The following is an 8,028-nucleotide window of genomic DNA, read 5'->3' as shown; positions in this document are numbered from 1 at the left end:
GTGGATATTGAGGAAGATTTTGGGAGAGAGCTATAGGGGGAGGGTGTGGTGCTCACTCTCAATCTCAAGTCAAAAGACAGAGTTTTAAAGGCACAAGTAGAAGGATTCAATATATGTCCTACACTACTGGGGGATACAGTGGACCAGCACCTAATTCTTGCTTGGAAACCTAAAGTGTTAGAGGTGGGTTGGCAGGTTCTTTGTGAAAGAGTGAAGTAGTTGCTGCTGACTTGAGATCAGTATGTAGACCCAATATTTACTGGGGTGATGGGGTGATAGGAGGATGGAGGAGAGGAAGTAAGCAATGAATCAATGAAAGCTTCCCTTGGAACAGATGTGGCCAAATGAGTGAAAGAGCAATTATCTAGGATCATCTTAGGTCCTGGCTTAGAAAGTTACCCAAAGTGGGGCACCTGGGTGGCTCAGTCATTAAGCATCTGCCTTCGGCTCAGGTCATGGTCCCAGGGTCCTGGGATCTAGCCCCACATCGGGCTCTCTGCTCAGCGGGAAGCCTGCTTCTCCCTCTCCCACTCCCCCTGCTTGTGTTCCCTCTCTCTCTATGTCTCTCTCTGGCAAATAAATAAATAATCTTTAAAATAAAAAGAAAGAAAAGAAAGTTACCCAAAGTAAAGACAGAGAGAAACTGGCAGTATCATAGGATTCCTAGAGCTGAGGGAATAGGACATGACCAGCCCAACTAAACACACAAGTCCTCAGCTGTTGGTTGAGGCAAGGGAAGGAATGCTGGGAAAATTGGGAAATTGGAGGAGTGGAGGCTCCAAAGAACCCACGAGAGCACTTGTGAGAGAAAGTGCCAGTATTAAGTTTTCACGAGGACTGAAGAACAGCACTACATGGCCCACAACAGTAATAAAGAAATGGAAAGAATACCTTGTCCCAACCTATCTCTCCTCCTACCTTCCTCCCCCACCAGACCCAGAAGGGGAAAGAAATCCCATTAATAAGAGGTGGTAGAGGGTTGGTTGTGACAGTCCTTAGGACAGGACATTCTAATTACTAAATTAAGAGTGGGTTTTGTGCCTTAAGACTGAATCCTAAGTCATAGTCCCTGCCTGATTTTCATCTGGGAGAAGAGGAGGGACTACCCTTATAGAGCTCATCTTAAGGGACTCCTGGAAACAATCACAAATGCTTTATAATTACATCCCCTGAGCTATGTTTGTTTCAATATAATACTTTTGTTGCAATATAATATTTACATGCCTCTCTGCCCACTTTGGTATCCCTGATGACACTTGTCTTGTCTAGTTCATTTTTGTATCCTCAGTACCTAGTGTCATAACTGATACATAGTTAGCACTAAGCACTTGCCAGATAATACAAGGGAGAATACCACAACTACCTGGGAAGAAGTAAAGGGAATTACAAGAATGTGAATGACAGAGGAACCACATCCTTTTGGATAGATCAAGAAGCCTTCATAGACCTGATCATATATGACATAGGCCAAGTCAGATTTGTATCATTCCACCAGGTTCATATTTAGACCAACAGAACTGGAGAAAAGTGTAATAGCAGGGAAAATACTGTAGAGATGAAAAGATGTAGTTAGCCTCCAGAAATGAAAGAAATGACCATACTCTAGATGGCGATATGAAGTATGTATAATCATTTTATAGTAAAAGAGAACAGAAAGCAAGAGAAGAACTGCAATGAGATTGGAGAGGCTGAGCCCATCAGGTCGCTGGCAGGTCCTGAGACAGAAAAGATATAGCCTATTCAAGGAGAGCAGACTGGGAGACACACCAGAGGCCAATCAAGGGCATGGCTGTATGCATCATCCATGGGATGCTGCCAAATCAGGGGTCAAATCTAATGAGGAGGGCAGCATCCACCTGAAGTTTATAGAGCAGATTTATTTTCCAGATATAAAAGAACTTTGCTTCTCCAATTATCAGCTTTGCAAGTAAAAGAGAATTAGCTCACCCTGATAGTAGGATTTAAAGGTAAAACGGTGAGAAGAAAAGACTACACTCAACTGTGGAGAAAAAGCCAGCTGGGAGAGAACTAAGTGGAATAGCTCAGAAGATGGGTTTCACTGTGTCAAACCAACTGGGTTAAATAAAATGGATAGTCATCTACTCTGTATATAACTAGCTGATACCTCAAATTCCCTAACTCTGTTATAACCCTTGTTTGATTCATTCAAATGGTTGGGTCTTATGTCTTCCCGATATGGGTGCTACTTCAGATAATATGAGAAAGGCAAGGTCGTTATTTCTTGGTGGTAAAATCTGTCAAGGAAATGTCCCCACTTGTTCTCCCAGTTGTTAGTAATAGAAAGTTATTTCAGTAAAGTGACATGATAGAGACCATTGGAATGCCTCTTTTTAGAAGTTGTCTTCTGTCACAGAAGATAATTTCTTAGGATATTATTTATGAACTTTTTATATGATTTAAAGAGAACCACTTCATATAAGACTGAGAAAGTAGAGAAAAAAATGAAGTGTGGAGGTGCTGGAGAGCGGGTATTTAGGGCACCAGATAGACACGTCATCTGCTTTTCAGGGCTGCCTGACTGGTTCATTCGGTTGAGCGTGGGACTCTTGGTTTCGGCTCAGGTCATGATCTCCTGGTCAGTATATCCGAGCCACTTGTAGGGCTCCCTGCTCAGCGGGGTCTGCTTCTCCCTCTCCCCCTACCCCTCCATCCCCTGCTCATGCCCCCACTTCCTCTCAAATAAACCTTTAAAAAAAAAGTTACCTACTTTTCATATTGCATCATATCTGCCTGTGAAGATTGAATACAGACTGCAAGGCTAGGAAGAAAATAAAAATCACTAGAAAAGTCAAGAAATAAAAATGTGCCGAACGACTATTATATCCTACAAAATTGACCTCATTCAGTTCTCCATACGAGCCCTATGAAGGATTATTATCATCATACCACTGGGCAAACTGAGACTCCAACAAGTAGACTAAACTTCTCAAGGCAGAACCAAGATTCAAATCCTGGCCAGTCCAAAATCAAAGACCTTGCTTTCTCCCCAGTACCAAGATATCTTTGAGTACAAAGTGCAAGCAGCAAAGGAAATAGAAAAACACAAGTCATCCATATAATAGTTAATTAAGAAGTTATTTTTTATAATACTGAAATTAGGCTAAGATAAATATCAAGGTATCTTGAGACTATAGAACAAACTTAAGAAAATAACAAGAAATGTACATGACCTGGATGCAATAAATTACAAAACTTGACTAAAAGGCATTAAATGAGGCTTAAATTACTGAAAGAGGATTGCACAGATTTTGATAAAATAATCTAGGCAGTTTATTCAGACATCCAAAGCCAATGGATTTTATTAACTTGATCATAACATTAAAAATTATATAGAAAAAAAGGGAGGCCAAAAACAGCAAGAAAATTTTGAGAAAACAGTAATAAAAAGGAATCTGCTCAATTAGACTTTAAATATACTTTAAGGTACAACGATTAAAACAGTATTATTGTATTTATGCAAGAAAAAGTGAAGTGATTAAAGCAAACAAAATGAAAGTTCCACTTATGTATTAACTCTACATATCATAGGAGTTTAATAATTTATACAAATTGTATCAAAAAGAACAACCTTCTGTCAGTAGAAAAAATTAAGATTCGGTAAATAATTTGAATTAACTGATTAAAAAAATTAACTGATGAAAGAATAAAGAATAATCCTGTTAGAATGAAGGTCAGGTCACATGACTTCTGTGATTAACCCCTCTTCCCCCAATGGTTTCCCATCTCTCTGAGAGTAAAGGATTTATGGTGACCTTGAAAGCCCTATGTTACATGGCCCGTATTTTCTTCCCCTTCAATCATTCTGCCTCAAACACACTGGCCTCTTTGCTTGTCCTCAAACCATACACAAAAGTTCCAATTACAAGATTTTTGCATTTGTGGTTCTCTTTGCATGGAACACTTGTCCCCAAAATATGCATGTGGCTCCCTCTTCAACTTTTTTTTTTTTTAAGATTTAATTTATTTATTTGACAGAGAGAGACACAGAGAGAGAGGGAACACAAGCAGGCGGAGTGGGAGAGGGAGAAGCAGGCTTCCCACGGAGCAGGGAGCCCGATGCGGGGCTCGATCCCAGGACCCTGGGATCATGACCTGAGCCGAAAGCAGATGTTTAACGACTGAGCCACTCAGGCGCCCCTCCCTCTTCAACTCTGGTCAGATCTTTGCTCAGATGTCACCTTCTCCATGATGCCTTCCCTTACTTCTCTGAAATTATAAAAGTTCTAAGAAAGAAAATATAGGTGAATATTTACATAATCTTGTGGGTGTGAACAGACTCCTTAGTAAGACTCACAAATTACTGACTTATAAATTTTGCTACATTAAAAATTTAAAACATCTGCTTCTTACAAATTTGACAAATAGTATAAAATAGCAAGGAAAAAGTGGGAGAAATATATAGGTAACACGTGCAAACAAAGGTTAATTTCTTTCCTAGAAAAACCTATTACGTATGAGAGAAATGCCAATATAAAAATGGGCAAAGGAATAGAAAACAAAATTCTTACACACACATAAAAACAAATTACCAGCATATATGAAAATAATTTTTAGCCTCATTGATAAGAAAATAAGCAAAAATTAAAATAATGAGACAACAAATTGGCAAAGATAAAAAGAATGATAATACACAACATTGGCAGGAGTGAGAAGAAAGAAGCATTTTATTTGCTCCACTGCCAACAGATGCATAAATAAATATAATCTATCTTAAGAGTCAGTTGGCAATATGAATTAAAAAAAATTTTAAATATGCTTACCTTTTGACCCAGAAATTTCACTTCTGGAAATTGGTCATAAGGAAATAATTGGGGACAGGTGGAAAGATTTAACTACAAAGATATAATAAAATGGTAATGTGCAACCTTGGAATAAGGAATGTAAGAGGAGGCACTGCAATCTTTTTTTCTCGTTGATGGGGATAGAGAAAGGGGATGGCTGAGCTGATTATATGTAAATAAGCTTTAGGTCTTTTTTTTTTTTTTTTTTAAGAACTGTGTGGAAGTGGCAGGTGTATTGCATCTTCACTAAAGCTGAAAAAGGAAGTAGTGGGCTTAAGCTTCCACATAGGGATTTAAGTTAAATATAAGAAAGTATTGCCTTACAAGAAGCTTTGTAAACATCGGTCTGAGTCAAGAAGGAGGTGGTATAATCACATTCCCTGGAGGACTTCACCACAGAAGAGATATTTGTCAAATTAAGACGATTTTTGGTACATGCCTACAAGAAGCAGGTTTGTTGTTGAAGTTCATGCTCAGTCTTCTATTTTTAATTATACTTTAATGTTTGATCAACCCATTGTGCTTTGTGTGGTATGGATGCATATTACGTTAACTGTCACCTTGTCTCATTAAAATAATAATTAGAATGAGCCCTTATCACCAGAATGAAATAGGTTTTTTAGTAAAAATTAGGGTGGGGTATCTGTCTTCAACCCACCAGCTGCCACACATTACATAACCCCAGTAATATTTGAAATCCTTTGGGTGATCTTCACTTTTCCTAAAAAAACTGTAAGTCTGAAATTAATTTACAAATCCTCTGAAAGGCCAACGATATTCTAAGTTCACTTTTCAGTTACAGTGGGAGTAAGTGTTCTAGTTCACATAACACATTTAGGCTTATTATTGTTATTATAGTATTTTTATTGAGCACCAATCACTAAGATTATAGCAAATATCAGATACAATTCTATTATAATATAACAGAATTGGACACAGCCATTGCAAAGATCTGATATAGAGGGGAAATTTCACAAACATGGAAAAAAAAAAGATCTGTACATGCTCAAGAAAAAAGCTGGATATCAAAACTATGTTACAGGAATAGATTAACATTAAGTCAATTCTAATCATTTTTCAAGGCAGTACAGATACATTTACCAAAGAAAAAATGAGCCTAAGGAGAAAAGAATATGAATTGCTTATATGGAAAGTAGAAGGGATATTACTGTATTATTTACACCTTAAAGAATCATATGTTCATATTTAATAAACTTCACATTTTCTCATTTTTCAAACAAACAAAATCTGACATCATTTCTCTAGTTGCATTATAGCTATATGCCACCAAGTAAGGCATTCATTCTGTAATGACTACCTAGTGATTATTCCTATCTTTAGATATTTCCAAGCAGAAAAGAAAAAACTACAATGAACACTAGTTGAAAGAATGCAAGTACAGCACACCCCTTCCAAAAGGAAAAGGAAGTCTGCATTCATGGTTTCCCACTCATTTGACCCAGTTTACTTCATTACTTTAAGGCAATATGTAGTTCTTCCCTGAATCTTAACATTTACTATCTTTTTTTTTTTTTTAAGATTTTATCTATTCATTTGAAAGAGAGAGAGAGAGAGGACAAGCAGGGGGAGGGGCAGAGGAGGAGAAAGAAGCAGACTCCCCGCTGAGCAAGGAGCCTAACCCAGGGCCAGATCCGAGGACCCTGGGTTCATGACCTGAGCCGAAGGCAGACACTTAACTGACTGAGCCACCCAGGTGCCCCTGCTATCTTTTTAAAAATTCACTTTTATTTTTATTCCTTGGCCACAACTTGGTTTATCTTTTTCAGAAATCCAGGTACCTGGCATTTCAGGATATTTTCTGTCTACAAATCAAACCCTTCTCTTGGCTTCAGGAAAATTTTGCTCTTCAAATTGCCTGAACTTCAATCTGACAATATTCCTTCAGTCACTCACTCTCCCTTCTAGACACACAGCCTCATTCTAAATATTTATGATTGAATTTTTCAAAATACTCTAAATTCCTGCCTCCCAATTGGATGACAAATCCATTCTTGTTTCTTCCAGCTCTGTATTCTCACATTGTCTAAATGTCCCACAGGGTTCTGCCTATGTCCCATCCTGCATTCATTTTACCACCTGACTCTCATCCTCCTTTCCAGAACTTCATTCTGAATCTCTGCAATCTTACCTTCAGGCCCTTATGCATAGACCTCTTCCCTCCTCAAATACTTTAATGTGACAGCTATCATACACACAACTTACAACATTTAAGTTTGACACTGTAGGTTCTCAATCCATTCAATTATTTTTAAGATCTGCTACACTGTCATCACAAATTTTTTAACTTTACTCTTCGGTGACAATCCAAAAGAGTGACCAATGGCTGGAATTTTCACCAAAGAAACATGAAAGAAGTCTTAACATTAGCCTACGTGGGTATTTAGCCATTATATGAGTACTTACCAAATTGAGTCTCCATCTATAAATCAGCTGTTAAATTGGTAATAAAATAAGTTCTAGATTAGATAGGAATTTGTTTGAGAAAAATTAGAAGTTAAAACAATACACTAATTTTCTTTACGATCCTGATTTTTATTTGTGTTGACAATACGTGCAACAAAAAAATACATATATAAGCTATATTTCTAGATTCTTTTACAGCTAAGGCTGGTCTGGGAACATAGTTCTGGCCAATAAGATGTAAATGAAATTGCTTGGAGATTATTCCAGAAAAGCTCTTTTAAAGGAACTAACTCCCATGGCATGAGATCTTTGCTCCTTGCCCTTCACTCTTCTTCCAGGTCGGAGGCTGATTGTCATGCCCATGAGGGCAGGAGTCATCTTGCAATAATGTGGAAGAGAGCATATATTCCGAGGGAAAGTTAGAAGGAGCCTGGATCCTGGACGACACGATGCATACCATACTTGTCCTGTCTATCTCCAGACTTCTTTCACATGAGAAGAAAAATTAACCCCTCCTTTTTATGCCACTGTTTTTTTAGGTTCCTATGGTTAGCAGTCTAACACATCCTTAACTAATATAGTTGGTAAAAAGTGTGATATGAAATTTGAAACAAAAATATTTCAGGAAGTGGTGGTCATAATTGAGAAAGTGACTTTACTTTGGAGTAAAAATTAATTACTACAAATGCAATTCATGAATTATTTTTTCTTAAGAGGCTCTTCTGCTTCACAAGTGTTTATTCTCTGTGATATAAACATACAAAGTGATCCTACTATCTTTTTACTTTTTTCCTGTCTATTG

This window comes from Leptonychotes weddellii, chromosome 3 (genome assembly GCF_054177405.1).
Source record: "Leptonychotes weddellii isolate Sample4059 chromosome 3, ASM5417740v2, whole genome shotgun sequence".
Classification (NCBI taxonomy): domain Eukaryota; kingdom Metazoa; phylum Chordata; class Mammalia; order Carnivora; family Phocidae; genus Leptonychotes; species Leptonychotes weddellii.
Note: the sequence above shows the minus strand (reverse complement) of the source record.